The sequence below is a fragment of the Pongo pygmaeus genome, chromosome 7 (genome assembly GCF_028885625.2).
Source record: "Pongo pygmaeus isolate AG05252 chromosome 7, NHGRI_mPonPyg2-v2.0_pri, whole genome shotgun sequence".
NCBI lineage: Eukaryota > Metazoa > Chordata > Mammalia > Primates > Hominidae > Pongo > Pongo pygmaeus.
In genome coordinates, this window is record NC_072380.2 from 2,016,840 (window position 1) to 2,036,388 (window position 19,549).

The following is a 19,549-nucleotide window of genomic DNA, read 5'->3' on the forward strand; positions in this document are numbered from 1 at the left end:
AACCACGTTCCCTGCTCACTGCTCTGTGGGGGGCCAGCTGCGGTTGGGGGATCCACTTCTAATGTGTTCCCACTCACAGGGCTGCTGTGTTGGTGCTGGCTGTGGGCGAGGAGCTCAGTCCTTCTCCAGGAGGCAGTTCCAGGGCAGTGGGATTCTTCTGCGGCAATCGGCTTCCCCCAGATGGCTGAGGTAGGAGCTGCCCGGCCCTCCCAGGGCTTACGTCCAGACCCAGCCCACCGTTGCTTTGGCCTTGTTCTCTTTGTTCAGGCAGAACTCAGGGACACATCAGGGTCAAAGGTAAGCTTGAGTCTTGGTTCACTGGGGACCCGGGGATAGCAATGCACCATTTAACTCACCCAATAGCAACACACCCTTTAACCCTTTGTCCCTGAGCGAGCCGGCTTCCCTCGGCCCTAACTGCCCTCCTGCATTCAGCAGGCATCCTAAAAACGCAGCTCAAGTGGCAAGGTCTTCGTGAAGGTTTCCAGGTCCCCACAGGAGGTTTCTGTGTGCCTTGCTTTCACATCAGGTTGGATAATTACGGTCACACACGTGCTTGCAGTCCATTCACACAGTTAGACACAAGGACCTCCCCACCAGGCTGAACTCCTCGAGGAGAACCCAAGCCCTGTCAGATGTCTCCTTCTGCCCTCGCTGATGGGGGGAGCGGCCGTTACGGCTGAGCGGTGTCCCTCTCAAACCAGTGTTGAAGCCTCTGATGTGACTGTGTGACTGTTTTTGGAGACGGGGCCTTTAAAGAGTTGATTAAGGCTAAGTGGGGTCATATGGGTGGCCCTGATTCAATCTGACCCGCGTCCTTATATGAAGAGGAGTTTAGGATACAGACACGAACAGAGGGAGGACCCTGTGAGGACACAGGGAGAACACAGCATCACAAGCCGAGGAGAGAGGCCTCAGGAGGAACCAGCCCTGTCCACAACTGGATCTGGGACTTCCAGCCTCCGGGACTGCAAGGAAAGGAATTCCTGTGGTTTGAGCCGCTCAACCTGGGACACTGTGTCACGGCAGACCAGGCAGGAGACAGCGGCCCCCAGGAAGGAGGGGCCCAGTGTGGAATGTGTGGACATCAGGCCTGAGGCCAGGCCAGGTGGCAGAGGGAGCCTTCACAATACAAGAAGAGGAACGTTTCTTTTAGATTTCTCACTGCTTGTGACGTAAGCAGTTAGACCGAGACCCGTATCCATTTAAAAAATATTTTTGTACAACTTTCCCAAGTTGAGTTTAATTATCAATGCAAAATGCATAGGTAATGTGTGACTCTAAACTCAGGACTCTTCATGTGTTACTGGTGAGGGTGAAAGGATTAAAAAGGGCAGAGATGAAATGACAAAACACTCTACTCAACTTTTAATCTTGTGAGAAGTTCAGAACAGATGGCCCATTTGAACAGAAATGTTATATTTCTTATGAAAATAAATGACACTCCAGGCAAGCATTGTGGCAGCTGAGATTCACTCACTATTCTGATTAACACCATGCCTGTTGCATAGGCACATTAAAATGTAGAGCTTAACGACAATAAGCTATTTTAACAGATTTTTAAACACATATTTATTCATTAAAAAGAGATGAAAGCATTTGCATCGGTAAGTTGTTTAACTAGAAACAGAGTATTTGTGAGATGTAGCATTTCTCAAACACTGTTTTAAATGGAAATTTAAATTCTTTAATTCCAAGCATTCTGACTTATTGGTGAGTGTTGCCATGATGTAACTTACTAAACTTTATGTCTCTAGCTCTAGTTCATGCTATTTATAAAAGACATTTTGAAAATTACAAATTTGGAATGTAGGTTTCACAGCCAGGATTCAGTGACCATATCTATAATTATATTGACAGCTGGAGTTGGCTAAACATTTGCTGAAATAAGCTTTACATAAAATAGGATCTATTCTCTTGATTTAATTATTGGTTAGTGTTTCCTATTGTAGATGACACATTCCTAAATCACATCCTCCTCCCTTGACTTCCCCCTACACACACAGGCATACACACACACACACATAACATACACACATATACATACACATATATATACACACACACACACAACATACACACATACATACACATATATACACACATATACATACACACATATATACACACACACATGCATACACACATACACACGTATATACACATATACATACACACATATACACACACACATATATACACACACATACACACATATACTATACACTCATATACATACACACACATATATACACACACAGGCATACACACACATATACTATACACACATATACATACACATATATACACACATATACACACATACTATAAACACATATACATACACATATATATACACACACAGGCATACACACACATAACATACACACATATACATACACATATATATACACACTCATATGTGTATATATATACACATATACATACACATATGTGTATATATACACACATATATACATACACATATGTGTATATATACACATATATACATACACATATATACACACATACACACACATATACTATAAACACATATACATACACATATATACACATACACACACGCATACACGCACATACACATACTATACAATATACACACATACACACACATATACACACATGCACACACAGGCATGCACACATACATACACACATACACTATACACACACATACACACACGCATACACACACATACTCTACACACATATACATGCATATACACACATACATACATACACACATATACATACACATGCATAAACACACATATACACACACATACACATATACTATAACACATATACATACACACATACACAATTTTATGAACACTTTTCTGGAAAACTGTTTTATTTAAGATATTTTATGTTTTCTCCTTTCCAATAATTCATTTGAAGTTTTATTTTTTAAGGCAGGACTTGCAGAAATAACATGCCGATGATGTTTCTTCCTTTTTGAGGTTAGAAAAAAATTTTTTTTATGTTATTAGGAAACACTTGACCAAAAGTCTGTCTTTTTCTTCCCAACACAGACTAATAGCTCAGTGCATTAAAATAAAAAAATGGTTTTCAGAGCAAACACTTGTGTCTTCTGATTTTCATTCAATCCGAATTGTGGTATGGAACCTGCTGATTTGAATGGGATCATGCAGATCCCAGGCATTGCTCACAGCTTATTTCCTTGTGAATAGCCGAGAACGGCTCATTCATCTAACATTCATAGAATATTTATTGGGTATTACTGTATTCCAGGTATGCTGGCAGGTCCTGGAGATTCAAGCGTGGGAAGGCAGTCCAGGCCTCCATTGCTTGCTGAACAGCTTCCAGTCTGCACGGAAGTAAGTACTCTCGGGTGGTTTGAGGAACAGCAATGCACAACTGATATAGAAATTTGTCTGTTAAAGTTGGTTACTATCATCGCAAAACCTAAAACACCTGCTGTTGATGGGCCGTGGACAGGGTGGTGGCTGGCAAATGAAACGGCAGCGAGCGGGGGCTGGCACCCTTCAGAGAAGCTGTTGCGGACGCTGGGCAGGGTGAATGCCTGCAGGGTAGACCCACGGCAACCGCAAAACTGTCAGGGCCGCCCCTGGGAAGATAGAGTGAAGCTGAGGAGATTGATCTGGCAAAGGCGAGCTCCAGCGGTCAGCGTTTCGGCCGAGTTCTCCTGGTGGTGCAGGGCATGAGCGCCTCGGTCGGCAGCAGAATCGAGAGGGGACACCCAGAGGCCAGTGCTTGCAGGGTTGTATGAGAAAACTCATTTCAGTCTCCTCATCCAGTAAAATATCCTAAAAAATCCAAACCAGAAAACCAGAAAGCAGGTGGGGACACAGATCAAATCAAGGGCACAGCTCTAAGGCTGGTTTCAGAGCTCTAAGGTAGCAAAGCAAAAGTGCGATTTGAGCCTCTCAGCCAGAAAGAAGAGCTTCCAGCACCCTAAGGGTGGTATCCCGAAACCATCCGAAATGCCTGAAACAGACCCAAATCTAGAATTAAAGGCATTTTTCAAAAATGCCTGTGGTTGTGTGTGTGGCCTTTGCCAAATGGAGTAGATTCCAAACAAATGCATAGATAGCTGCCAATGTTATTTTTCTATCAAGCATCTTCTAAAACAGTAAGGTATAATTTTCATATGGTAAAATGTATAGATTAGAATTGTACAGTCTGATACATTTTGACAAATTTATGTTTATATCCTTATCACCCTAATCCAGAGACATTGCATTTCTACAAGTCCATAAAGTTATCCTCACCCCCCTTGCTCATGACTCGCCCCCTGCCTTTGAGGCAGCCACCCCTCGGCATTTCTCGTCATTGGTTAGTTTTGCCCGTCCTGAAGCTTCATATAAATGGAGTCAGACAGTGAGAGCCTTGCCGCCTGCTCGTGGCCTTCGAGGTTCATTGTGTTTCCCGCTTCCCCATGTCCATGCTATTTGCATTCTTACTATCAAAAGTCCAAGTCTGTTTCTCCAGCCCCGAGTCAAGGCTGGCCCTGAGATTTACTTTGTCCAACACAAAGAGGTGGAGTTGACTTTGTGCCTGTCCAGACACTGGCCCTGAAGGGCATGTGTACGGCTTTGCTCTCTTTTATGAGGCTGCCATGACCACGTGCACAGGCCAGACTAGCTTGTTGGGTGTTAAGTCATGTGACCTAGTTACCCCATTGCCCAAGCAGGCTCCAGGCTACCCTGTGACATGTGGGTGAGGCCATCCTGAACCCCTCAGTCCCAACACCACCTGTCAGCTGACCACAGAGGCATGAACCAGCCCAGCCTGGCTGATTGGCTGAACCACCTCCATTGACTGATTGGCTGACCCACCCCCATTGATTGATTGGCTGACCTACCCCCATTGACTGATTGGCCGAACCACCCCCATTGACTGATTGGCCGAACCACCCCCATTGACTGATTGGCCGAACCACCCCCAATGACTGATTGGCCGAACCACCCCCATTGACTGACTGGCCGAACCACCCCCATTGACTGATTGGCCGAACCACCCCCAATGACTGATTGGCCGAACCACCCCCATTGACTGACTGGCCGAACCACCACCATTGACTGACTGGCCGAACCACCCCCATTGACTGATTGGCCGAACCACCCCCATTGACTGATTGGCCGAACCACCCCCATTGACTGACTGGCCGAACCACCCCCATTGACTGATTGGCCGAACCACCCCCAATGACTGATTGGCCGAACCACCCCCATTGACTGATTGGCCGAACCACCCCCATTGACTGATTGGCTGAACCACCACCATTGACTGGAGTTGTGATTCAGGTCAGTCGTTTTGGGGTGGTTTATTACACGGCAGTAACCACAGACCTAGTTCAACGGAAACCTGATGCTGTTTCTGAGTCGGAGAATGCATATCCATAGATACCAGAGTATGCATATTAATTTATAAAACAGATGCTAATTTGTAAAGGAAGAAGTTGCATTCTGTTCAAACTAATGTCAGTAAGTGAGGGTTCTGCATAAAATGCAATACTGATTTCTATTAGGGAGAAAAATCAACTTATAAAAAAGATAAATAAGTGAAGAATTAACAACAACAACAAAAAACTTTCCTAAGGTCTTTGTGATGTAATGTTATAATTTGCTCTTTAAAATGCGTTTATAACGGACTGGGAGAGAAAGGACCATTCCCAGTTGGGGTGGGCACCATCCAATCGCCGCCAGCGCGGCTAGAAAAAGCAGGCAGAAGAAGGTGGAAGGAGCCGGCTTGCTGAGTCTTCCCACCTTCGTCTTTCTCCCGTGCCAGATGCTTCCTGCCTTTGGACATCAGACTCCAAGTTCTTCAACTCCTTTTCCCAGAGCTGGTGACACCCCACTTGGCCCTTCTTGTATTCCGTAATGAATATTTTGGTAACGTGCTCCTCAAAGCCCCTGGGTTGCTGAGTCATTGTCCCCTCCTTAGCAGCCAGTGAGTGGAGATTCAGGGAGGTCTCTCTGCACCCCCAGAGTGTGGAGCTGCCCTTTAACCACCAAGGGAAGCTCCCTCAGCCACGTGCTTCCCAGGGCCTGGCGCTTGAGAAACACTTGGATTAATTAGAGGGACCCAGAGCTGATGCTGCTGCCTCTTCCTGTGTGGGGCTGGGTGGCTCCGCCGGAGCTGTGGCCACTGCGAGACCCCGACCTCTTGCTGCGCCCACTGCCGGCCTCACCCCCCTGCCTGAGGAGCCTCCCAGCGTCTCCCTGGATCCCTAGGTCTGCGTCTTCCAGCACCGTGGGCCGCGTGTGTCAGGCCCTGGGGCCAGCCTTGGACACGCTCCTCTGTCCTTCCCGCCCAGCCTGGCTTTGTCAGGCGTGACCTCTGTAAGAGCCTCTGCGAGACCACCCACACCTGCCAGCGTTGCTCCTACCCTCCCGTGCCTGCGTGCCAGCCCCCTGTGGGCTCAGTGGGGATGGTTTCTTAAGTGGCCCTGTGGAAAGAGTGTCTGTGTCCCTCGTCCCCTTGGACCGGGTGGGCTTCCCACCCAGAGGGCCGTCAAAGTGACTGTGGGGGCTTAGAAACCGCCTCACTTTGTCTTGTTGGCTGGAACCCACACTCCCTCAGTGCTGAGTGCCGTTGAGGAACTCTGACTGCCCGAGGCCTCCTGCAGGCACCTGCAGACCCCATCTGGGCCCGTGCACCTTGCAGCCTCCTTCCCCACAGGGCACCAGACATGTCAATGACACTGTCCCTCCTGGAAATGAACCCTCCAGTCCAGCCCCTGCAGCGGCTGAGCATCACCCACTGCTTTAGGGGAAACAGCTCACCAGGTGAGCCCGCCTGAGTTCCTACCTAGAAACCGGGACAGGTAATAAAATGGCTGCTATTGAGCCACTGCGTCCTGGGGTAACGTGCAGTGACAGGTGTCCGGGGCTTTCTAAATGCCCTTCCTCTCCTTCCCTTACTTGAACACACACACGCCCGCCCTGCACCCTCAGACCCGTACGTGTTCTGTGTGACCCTGCCTGTGAAAAATCCGTCCCTCTGGGCATCCCTTCCTCCTCAGGCCGACCCGTTTACCCCACACAAGAGAACTCACTTTCCAGCGTGGAGCCTCATTTATGGTCTGAACCACTTCTGAAAAAAATTAGGCAAGCCAGACACGCTGGCTCATGCCTATAATCCCAGCACTTTGGGAGGCCAAGATGGGCGGATCATCTGAGGTTAGGAGTTCAAGACCCCGTCTCTACTAAAAATACAAAATTAGCCGGACGTGGTGGTGCGCGACTGTAATCCCAGCTACTCAGGAGGCCGAGGCAGGAGAATCGCTTGAACCTGTGAGGTGGAGGTTGCAGTGAGCCGAGATCACGCCACTGCACTGCAGCCTGGGCAACAAGAGCAAAACTCCACCTCAAAAAAAAAAAAAAAAAAAAAAAAAAATTAGGCAAATCCCTCAGGGTCAGTTTGTAGGAAAGCGTTTTTACTCATCAGCAGACAGGCTGCTTAGAGACAGTGCAGACCCTATAAACATCCTCCTGGAAATGAAACCCTATAAACATCCTCCTGGGAATGAAACCCTATAAACATCCTCCTGGGAATGAAACCCCGATAGGAAAGCCTAAGCCAGGGCAGATAGGGAAGGAAAAGGCACCGTCTCCTGTCGACGGCGAGTGCCGCCTCTGCTACTAGCTTTAAAAAGGCATTTATTTCCATGGACTGTTTCAATCCATCGTGATGGAATTAAACATTACAAAACAAAGTAAAAGTGATTAAAGCCCATCTCAGAACATAAAGGACAGCTTATTTCAAGGAATTGGATTCCTGGGAATTGAGTTAAGGGAAATGGAGAATCGAATTACGTGGAAGGCACCGCAGCGCCCAGCTTCCCTTCTTGACATCAGCGCATCCCAGGCAGGACGCAGAGCCTCCAGAGCCAGAGCCACCGGCCCGAGCAGAACAACCATGTCCTAGTTATTTTCCTGAGCAGATTCAATCATTTTGGTAATTTCATAAGTTACCTACTGAGCAATGTGATACACAGACAAATTGATTTCCCTTCGCATTTTAGAGCCACGGATTTGAGAAAATACAATCTGCTCCCAAGCGCAAGGTGATCTGCCCGCGTGGGGAGAGGCAGCGTGTGGAAGGAGGTTCCCATGAATGCTGATCACAGAGTCTGTGAGCTTCCTCTGGAGCCAATTTCCTCCTCAGCCTCCCTAAAATCGAGTCCAGGAAAACCTGCCAGCTGCGGAACACTTTCATTAACACGAGGTCCTGGCACTGCCGTATTTGACTAAACTGTGTAGGTTATGGTATAATTAGGGCATTATTCTTCCCTAATAACCGAGGCCACTTCAATTAAACTGTATATGGATAAAATATAAAATAAGTCAGGAGATGCAGGCTGCAGTTGTGATTCTGGGCACTTAGCTCGCCTCTATGGCTCCCGATTTTATTGTGCTAATTAGCAACGGACGTTAGACCTTAGACTGGGAAGTTCTGAGAATGAATGCATGTTTACGCTCCTGTTCCCAAGATGTATTTCAGATATTTATGAAATACTTGAATATTTTAACTAACAAATAATAGGACATTAGAAGATCAAAAGCAGGCAGTGAAGACATCGACTCTTTAGATAAAGGAGTGTTTGTGTGATTTCCTTCACAAGTGGAGAGTGTGTTACATGCTAAAGAGACATAAGGAAAAGTTGAAAAATACGTAGAATGTGTATGTCAGATGCTACGACCTGACCCTAAGATCCGCCTTCTCCGCATGGTCATCACGCTGGAATCAAGACTTTTAAAACCATGTACCTGTTCCCCCTGACTCTATGGCACATCTTAAAATCTTAAAATGTAAGTGGTGTCCCAGAACTAAATACATGTAATTTCCTTTGTTCTCTGGGCTACTTAGACCATACCTACAACACGGACATCTAGCAAAGCACGTTTAGAGGAGGAAGCAGATCCGAAAATGAGTTTGTGATGTGGAGCCTTTGAGGGAATTGAAAATCCTCGAAGCTTGAAAATCGTGTGGGTCTGTTTTGCTTCCCTGTGCTAAGTTTAAAGCTGCCATTCTCTAATGTCCATCCACTGGTCCTGTTCTGTCTTCTAGAAAAACAAACAATTACAATAGCCACTCTTCTGTTTGAATTGTTGGAATTCGGCACGCCGGGCAGAGCACACAGCGGTGGGGTCCAGGGTGGAGGCTGATGGCCTGATGGAAACCCCACTCCTGCGTGGGCCGCACGGGCATCTCTGGGGTCTCGCCTCTGTGCTTCGGAGCACAAGTTTGCAAAATGAGGCCGATAACTGAACTACATCCCAGCGTCTGAACACCTGAAATAAAATAGGGCCATTCCTGGCACAAAGTGGACATTTAATGAATGATACCTATTTTATATCCTGAGACATTTTATTAGGTTAAAAAGATAGTAAAATCTTGGTACACAGCTGGAAGAAGGTCGTGGTCCATTGGCAGAAACCGGCACATAATAGCTACAAAACAAATGTAAATGCTCTGATACAAGAGGACCCGTGCTACGAGAGATGTTGTGACATAAGAGGGTGCACATCAGTGAGTGATGGTTCTGTGGGTATCTCTTCCTACCCTCCGCCCTCCATGTTCCAGGCAGACGCAGAAGACGCAGCACCTGGCTACAGCAGGGGTCCGTAGCAGGCGTCTTCCCCTAGCCGGATGGACCTGAAAGGGTTTGGGTGCTCTTCTGCCGGGATTTGGAATTGGGAACCAGCTGGAGCCTTTCACCTCGCATTGTGCACCTGGCACAAACCTAATCCCCCAAGAATCTTCAAGACAGAAAAAAAATCCTGGACCATATTTTTTGGGGGAAGGGAGTATTTCTTTATACAATCACCTCTTGCTGATTTAAAGGGCATAACAGTATGATAATAATGGGTAAGAAAAATAAAAATTTATGTGTTTCAGCATTTTCTCTCCCTCACCCCCAGTCTGGGAGAGGGTGTGAACATGATCAAAACCCTGAAGGCCTAGAGGAGGGAGGCGGCCAGGAGCTGGGGTGGCCTTTAAGGGGGGCTCTCAGGGCCTGAGCACGCGGCCCCTTCAAGGCTGTGCCCCCCTCAGTCTCTGAGATATGCCTGATGAGGTCAGGGCACGAGTGAGGCCATTGCAAACCCAACACTGTGAGAATCATGACTCAGTAAACTCCTTCAAGAGATGATGCCTGTCTGTGGAGTCAGATGAAGCCAAGCCAGAAGTAGAACATATGAGTGCTTGCACTGCATGCTGGATCCCTCCTCATCTAAATTGCCATCCCCTGATGGAGTCAGACAAAGCTAGAAGTAGAACAGATGAGTGCTTGCACTGCATGCTGGATCCCTCCTTGTCTAAATTACTGTCCCCTGGGGCTGAAGGCTCATGTTGAAATAAAGGGTGGAAGTGGGTTGAAGAGCTGCTGGAACTCAAGGTGAACAGAGAGAACATGAGAATGGAAGTAGAGGCTGAAAGCTGCACAACAGGAGGACAGAGGAGCATTTAGTCATCGACAGAAGTATATATTTTCCTTTGGCAAGTCAAGGTTTTTAAGGCTGGGTGTGTATTCCAGGAAGAGAAAAGCTCTCACTTGTAAGTGGGTGCTGAACAATGAGATCACATGGACACAGGGAGGGGAACAGCACACAATGGGGCCTGTGTGCACGTGGAGGGAGAGCATCAGGATAAATAGCTAATTCATGCTGGGCTTAATACCTAGGTGATGGGTTGATAGGTGCAGCAAACCACCATGGCACACGTTTACCTGTGTAACAAACCTGCATATCCTGCACATGTATCCCAGAACTTAAAATAAAAAGACTGGGTGCATATTTATAATAATTGTGCTTGAAGCAAAAGATTCAAGGAGGACACTGTGCGGAAGGGGCTGAATCAGGCCAAGAGTGAAGGGGGACAGGGCCATCTTGGGTCTGTAGACCTCCTGCATGTCCTGAATTGGGCCAGGTCACCTAACCTCTCAGCCTTCCTTCCTCATCTTTAAAATGGAGAGGAAACTCCAAAACCCACGTCTGGAATTTATTATGAGGATGAATTGGAAAAATAGAGGCAAAATGCTCACAGAGGCCACATCCTATGTATTGATGGTGGTGATTAATAGTCGGCTCTGCATGCCAGGGATAAAGCAGTGAACAGAGCAGGCAGAAAATCTTGAGTCTTCAGAGAGCTCATGTCGGCTCAGGGAGGACGGACAGCCATCAGATGGGCTTGCTGTTAGAGTGCTCAGTGGGTGCAAGAGCTATGTGCAAAATTAGGGCAGAAGAAGAGGGTCTGGGAGGGCTGGGGTGGGTGAGAGATCTAAGGCCATGTCCAGAAGAGACCTCGGTGAGAAGGGCCTTTGGAGAATGGACTGGAAAGAAGGGAGGGAGCCTGGTGGGTGTTTGGAGGATGGAGTGGCAGGTACCACTGGGGCAGGAGTGGCCTGGTGTATCTGGAGAAGCTCACGGCCACCGCAGTGGGTGGAGAGAGAGAGAGCAGGCAGGCAAAGGAAGGAGCGCTCATGCAGAGCACACAGGCCAGGCACAGAGAGGAGAGAGGAGTGTCACATGCAGAGCACACAGGCCAGGCGTGGACAGGAGAGAGGAGTGTCACATCAGAGCACACAGGCTGGGCACGGACAGGAGAGAGGAGTGTCACATCAGAGCACACAGGCCGGGCACGGACAGGAGAGAGGAGTGTCATGTGCAGCCAGTGTTTCCTCAGCCTCTTGTTTGCAGGAGGATCAGGCAGGTAGAGGGAGGAAGGCAGAATGGGACCAGCGAAGGGGCTCCTTAGCCACCCGGAAGCAGGAGAGGGGCGAAAGGAGAGCTGGTGAGAGCTGACTGACCTGGCCATATTTTGGAGTTAGAGGCAGCAGGGGTTTCTGGCAGATCGACAGTGAGATGCTGAGGAAAGAGGAGCCTGAGCAGCCGAGAAGGGGAACTCGCCAAGCATGGGGCCGGGGACTGAGGTGGGGCAGGGCTGGGGAGCAGGAGGATCCCAGCAGGGTGCCCTGAGGCAGGTGTGGAGAAGTGGGAGTCCCTTAGGTGATATGCTACTGTCTGTGTTAATCACTCAGGTGTGTGGTGAGAACACCTAGACCAGGCTACTTAGAACTGGATGTCGATATCAGTCAAATCTGTTGCGAGGGCTAGGAGACCTGAATGTTGGGAGAACCACAGAAGACCCTGGGAAAGGGACAGGAAATTCTCTTTGAAAAGTGAGTTTGTGGGCCTGGTGAGCTTCAGTTTTGCTCACTTGGGGCTTTGGAAACAGGTGAGACGTCTGAGTATGTGCTCTTTGAGGGCAGGAACCCTTGTTTTTCATCCTGGCTTCCAAAAAGCACGACAAGCACACTGGTAGAGACAGTCTTAAATATCTGTGGGCCTTTCCTCGCCCATATGAAGACGAGTTTTCCTGTAAGGAAGGAAACATTTGGAGCGGACAGGGCTGAGAGCTGCCTGGTGGGAGGTGCAGAGTCCTGCACCAGCCGCACCAGGCGAGCAGAGGGACGGTGTCACCTCTGTCACCTCTCGGAGGGGGGTAACACCAATGGCTCCAGAAGAGAGTCTGCAAATGAGGACACACGAGGCTAAGCCTGGAAGCTCAGGCAGGTGTGCTAGGTTGCGACTCTGCAAATGAGGACACAGGAGGCTAAGCCTGGAAGCGTGGGAAGGTCAGGCGGGTGTGCTGGGTCGCGGGCCAAGGAGTCTGTTTGCTTCCCTGAACTCCTCCGTGCTTTGAATCCAAACACCTGGGCGGCTTTCACTTTCGTGGGGAGTTGATGTCACTCCCCACGGCAATTTGAATGACTGGTTCTAGTACTCGATGAGGACTGGAAGGTATTTTTGGTGGTTGTGATTGCAGCCAAGTGTGGAGACCCTGTCTCGGGGAATAAAATTAGGTTAAGAAAAGCTATGGGGTGGATGTGTTTATTCCCCGAATATCATTGGGGTCTTTGCCTTGCTAATTCCCAGCTCTATGTTGCTGAGCTGTTGCTAGAGTGGGGTTCATTTAAGACATAATTTAAATGCCTAGCCACAAGATTTTATACCATAACATTTTTCCCCCTTAAAAAAGCATTCATATTACAATGCCAGGCCAGACATGGTGGCTTACAGCTGTAATTCCAGCAGTTTTGGAGTCCGAGGTAGGAGGATCACTTGAGCCTTGGAGTTAAAAACCTTGTCTCTACAAACAAACAAAAAATTACAATGTTATTATATTTATTTATTGTTTTAAAACTAATTATTGAGTTTGAAACTTTTATTATTGAGAACCATTATTCTAAGTAATGATTTACTGCATCTTATAAAAGTCATATAAAGTCTTATAAAGACTTAATCAATTGCTCAACTCTAAGTCAATTGCTCAACTCTGAAATTATACACTCTAAGCAACTCGTCTTTCTTAAATATTTCTTTAAAACGATGTGCTGTTCTCTATTTCATTCCTCTTTGCCTGGAATGTAATTTTATTTCTCTTCACCTGGCTCATCTCATCTCATCCTGAGGCCTCAGATTGCATGCCGCTTCCTTCCAGAGCCGCTTCCTCCCAGAGCGCTGGCGCCTTCCTGCCTCTTCCCCTGGCTGTTAGCGCTCCATCTTCTCTCCCCTGGGGAGCTCACACGTCCTGTATTTTAGAGCTCTCCTCTCTGTTGTATTATTGACTGTGTAGACATCAAATTTCCTACTATGCAGTTACTTGCAATAGAGAAAAAATCTTTTGTTATTATTTTATCCCCAAGGTCTAATGTATTATTAGATATTCAATACCTATTGAATGAGTGAACAACTGCTGATACCGTGAAGGATATAAAAATGCAAAATGTGATTCTTTCCTTGAAGAACTTCCAATCTCTGGGTGAAAACCATGCACACAGGGAGAGAGTAAAGGACAGCATGAGATCGTCTATGTGAGTTTATGTGTTTACTACAATGTAAACTCAGAAAGTGCAGAATCCACAGCCATCGGGTTCCCCGTTGTGTGGTGTAAGCCCCGTGTGCAGCAGGCAGACAGTGAACTGTGCTTGAACAAACGAAGAGGGAGCAGTGGAGAGGGAAATCCGGGAGGTGATGGGGGATGAGAGGAGCTGGGGCGTAGGCTTGAATCAGAGTTGGGCAGGATGTGGTTTCTGGGGATGAAACGCATCCTGCTAAATGCCCAGTGGGAAATGGGGGCTTGATTGACAAGCAGGCAGCGACCACTGCTGCCTACAAGGAAGGGAGGACCCAAGAAAGCATCTGCAGCTAGTGCCGAGTATCACCGTCATTGTGCTCACGTGTTACTCACAGCGTAGGCAGTGCTTCGGGATATGTTGTCCAACTTAATCCTACAATGTAGTGTGAACTGAACAGAATAAGCATCATTATTTCCACGACATGAAAGAGCAAATAGTCAGGAGGGAACCGATGACTCTGTAGAGAAAACGCTATGTTCTATGGGCTGGTTCCACGTTTAATTTTTCCATCATCCTCTGTCTTGTTTTCTTTAAATACATCTTTTGATGGATATAAAAAATAGATAAAATTATGTATACAATGTCCGTAATAGCAGTGCCATATATCTTATTAAAGCGTTATGAGAGCCGTGTTATTCGTGACATACACATGCTCATTAACAGAAACATATGAGCATCAACACACACGTATAAACATACACGTTCACACACAATGAACACGTGCACACCCTCACATACACACATTCACACATTCACACACTCACACAGGCACACACGCATGAACACACACGTGCACACTCACATACATGCACACACACGAACACTTGTGCCCATACACACATGCACATGTTCACACATATGCAACACTTGAATGCACACAATACTAACATTCACATACACATGCACTGTCATGCATGAACACACATGCACACACGTGCGCACAGAATACATACATGAACACCTGTGCACATGCACGCATGCACATATTCACACATATGCAACACTCGCATGCACACAATACTCACATTCACATACGCACACACAGGCACATTCTCACATGTACACATATGCACTGTCAGGCAGGCACACGTGCACAAACATACATACACACATCCAGATATGCACACATGCATAAGCACACACAATCACATGCACACACATAGTCACACATACACACACATGCACAGACACACGCACGTGCACAGTCTCTCACATGAATGCACAAACACATGCTAACACATGCACACACACGCATACTTGCACACTCTCACACACGCATCAATTCTTGCTAGGAATTTTCAAAGGTTCTACATAGAAATCAGCGCAGGAAGACAAACACCATCCCAGAGCAGGGCAGCTGCAATGGGAAGCTCACCTTAGAGGAGCGGGCATTGCTGCAGGTCGCCAGGAAGCCCTCCTCGGGTGCTCGCCTCAGGGCCCGCCAGGAAGCTGTGCATCTCTAGAAGGATCCCACTCAGCTGCAGCGAAGCCCTGCACCGGGAAGGGAGCTCCATGCCTGCATGACTGTCCCTGAGAGCCTTGCTGCCCTGGCATAGGGTGGCTCAGCTGCTCCTCACTCACATTCATAATTACAGAAAACAAGATATGTTTGTTTTCAACATATTTGATAAGGTGGGAGAGTGAATTGTATTTCTTTGGGTTACATAAATATGAGTATAAGTAGTATAAGTATAAGTAGTATAAGTAGTATAAGGCAAAACAAAAAAGGAATGACCAGATATATGTCCTAACACAAAAATGTACTAAACATTAGGTTGCAATTCTTCTCCTTGACTTTAAAAATGAGGTGAGCACCTTTCTTCACATTGTCAGATGATGTATCTAAGTATGGCTGCAAGCTTTGCATTGAGACCTGTTGGCTGCAGGGTTCATGCTGTCTGTGATTTGTTGTGTGGATTCAAAAAATAATAAACATGTAATAGAAATAATTACATGAAGATACATTGATGTGGGTCATCTTTCAGCAATACCAAGCTCTTTAATAAGGTTTTCAATTTTATATGAAATGAAAACAAATTATTGCAACAGATAATTTCTTACATCTTAATATTGGGGCATTAAAAGAATGAGTTATGGTATAAGAATCAGGAACGTGATTTTACAATGGTGATGAGAAAGCACTCAAGGAGGCCGTAGCCTAAATGCCGCGTGGCTGCACCTCCTGTGTGGACTCCCCAGGGACTGTCTTGGCTCTGACTGGAGCACCACAGCCCTGCGCCCTCTCCCAGGAGAGCAAGGTGCACCTTTAAAGATTCCAGATGATTTTCTTCACATCTCTCTTTTTTTTTTTTTACACGGAGTCTCACTCTATCACCCAGGCTGGAGTGCAGCGGTGTGATCTCGGCTCACTGCAACCTCCGCCCCCCGGGTTCAAGCGATTCTCCTGCCTCAGCCTCCCGAGAAGGTGGGATTACAGGTGCCTGCCACCACACCCGGCTAATTTTTATGTTTTTAGTAGAGATGGGGTTTCGCCGCATTGGCCAGGTTGGTCTTGAACTTATGACCTCAGGTGAGCCACCTGCCTTGGCCTCCCAAAGTGCTGGGATTATAGGCTTGAGCCCCCACGCCCGACCTCTTCACATATATTTGATTTAAAAAAATCCTGGAGACAGGGAAAGAAAAGAGACGATGAACAAAAAGAGAAAGGACGCAAATCAACAACCCAAAACGCCGCAGCCGCGACAATCTCTGTGGCCACTAGGTGGCAGTCTCGTTCCGCATTTCAGGCTGTGCGGCTCCTGCCCGGTGGGCGAGGCCTGGTCTGCAGGATTTCCAGGCTTTCTGTCCACTGAGCCTCCTGCTTGAATTATGCGTATGACTTTTAACACAGGCAACTCCGTCCAGGGAGTTGAAGAGCGAAGAGTGTATTTTGCTTTGCTGAGTAGCCCGACGTACATTAGGAATGAAACCCAGATATTCGTCGTCCATTTATTTTGAAGTACTTGGGTGTTTGAGGAGGGGAAACATGTAATATTTAATATATACATATATTTTGCTTTCTGCGTAATTAGTAACGAACACTTCCCCCCACCCCCTTTATGTATTTATTTAATTGAGTTTTCAAGAAAGAACCTTTTCTGTGATGAAATTTAAACCCAATTAAGTATTTCAAAGTGTTGTGGGTAACCAGTGCTTCCAAGATATTTTTCCCACTCATCTCACAGGATGCCAGCATCGCATCGACAGTATTTTGAGTGGTCAGCCTTTAGCAGCGTGTGGGAAAGGTGTGGTGGCTTCATTCTGTTATTGTCTGTAACTCCTCAATGAAAACAGGTGACTTGTTCTTAATGAATGTTTCTTTCCCTTTTGTCAGACAATAAAAATGAAAGAAAATGTTGTTGACTTCATATTTGTGAAAGCAGAAGCTTACCAAAATCATCAGCAGGACACATGGAAGGGAAGTGTGAATTAGGATAAAATTACTATACCAAATTATAGTTCTATCATTGCTTTTATACATATGCTCTAAGCTGGTTGGCTCAGGAAAAAACCCACACAATCAGTAAGTCTTAAGAAAGTTGTACCTTTAGCCCCTTCTGCCTTAGTTCTGGAACCCTCTGGTCAGGATCTGCCCCAGGCCCCAATCTGTGGTCTGTGGTCACATCCAGGACCCCTGCCTCAGTGGCCCCTCGACATCACCATCAGCTGGCAGGAGCTGTCAGGAATGCCAATGAGTCATTGGTGCTGGAAGGCTTTTCTCTAGAGCCGACTTGCCTGACTTCTGTTTATATTTCCTTGGCCACAGGAAGTGACATGGCCAAGTCCGACCTCCAGCTGGTGGAAGGTGCAGCTCTCCCAGATTCCCAGGTCAGGAAAACGTAGAAGGCTGCTGGGTTGCACTGAAAACTCGATCTCGGGCGTTAGAAACCAGTGTCCCATTTCCTTCTGTAATACACAGCAGCAGGGACCGCCTGCCACCTTCCCCTCTCTGGGGCACAGCAGCTGTGTCTGGAAAGAGTGTGAGACTGTCCTATGCCAGCTGCCACCAACAACGGCAGTGCAGGCTGAGGCAGTTCCTCATGGCCAGCTGCTCCCCTGGATCAAGGTTGGGGGGTCCCCAAATGTCTTGCAGAGCTCTCTGACTTAAGCAGCTACCTTAAGTGTTGTTTTTCAAGCTGTAAGTAGCCAAGCACTAGTGGGTGGTGAGGTCTATTGAGTGGGTCACGACCAGCCTCAAAGACACCAGGTGGCATTCTGTGTGGGAGGAGTGAGTGCTGTTCTGCCAAGCAGTATTCTGATGTACAAGATCACCGAAGGAAATGCATTTCCTATCAGGGATTGAGGTCAACACAATTGAAAGCCGCTGGCCAGCTACAGCTCAGCTATACTCGGCGATACTCAGAGCTGTTTTTGAAATGCAACATGTAATTCCTTCTCTGCAGAGCCTGGTAAGTCTTAGGAATGTTACCTGGTTCTGCCAATAAAGAGCTTTTCGTAGGAACCTTTCAAAGTCCCCAGAATTACATTAGGAAAAGAGTATTACACGGATGACATCCCATGTGCCTCCTTGAAAGATACCAACTTAATTACGCTTTTTCCCTTGAGCTTACCACAGTAGTAACAATAATAATAAAAAACATTCACTTATTTAGTATGTACTATATATTAGGCATTTTGCTAAGTGCCAGACCCTATATTAAATGCTAATAAACACTGTTGTATTAATCTCCACAATCGTAAGAGGCAGAAATGGAGCATATTTTGGGGGTCCAGTGAAGAATGGAAATGAGGGTCCCCTTGTTCAAACATTATTAAGAATTTCTAGATGGGGAAAGCAGAACATTAAATCAAGTATGGGTCTTTCCGAGTGAGTAGGGGGCCCTATGAGATGGCACAGATTTCAGGCTCATGAAGCCAGTCAGCCCAGCCAGTAGCAATAAACTACATTTTGCAATGATGAAGTGCAGCTGATCAGGGTCAGCTGCTGGTTGGAGGTCGCACATCTAACTTTGGTGGAACCGAGACCTGAACCCTGGCCACCTCACTCATCAGCTCTGTTCCGTTGTATCCACAACAAGCATCTGGTGTCCCGGCAGGTCACTCGCTGGAGGCCCCACGTTCTGTGGGCACCTTCACACTTTTATAATCAGCTCCTGGTCTATCTGAACTCACCATCCCAGGGGTTTTGCACGTCAGATGTGGTTGGATTGCCATTATGCATAATGGTTCGTGTTATCCTTGTCTCATTGTGAAACTGTGCTGAAATGGAGTAATTATGTTGGCCTTGACTTCAACTCTTCAGTAGAGAGAACAATTTTTACTTATCTCTATCCAAGCACTTTTCTTATAGTAGGAGTTTATTAAGTGTTTGTTGAATTATTCTGTAAATGTCCACTTTGTGTTAATTCTAGGGCAAGAGTTCCTCTCAGAAGCCTGTACCTCTTTGAGCCTCACTACTTGAGTATTCGAAGCTGGAGGACAGAAATGTTGCTGTTTGATACATCTCTGCGAGCAACAACTTCTCCGCAGACTTGTGATAAGGAAGGAACAATTTAGAGCCTCCTCTGCCCACTGATCCTTGCCTGCTGAAGACATTAAGTCTCTAAGGGCTACGTTGACACTGTCTGCAAGTAGCCAGCATTTACCATGTTTCTT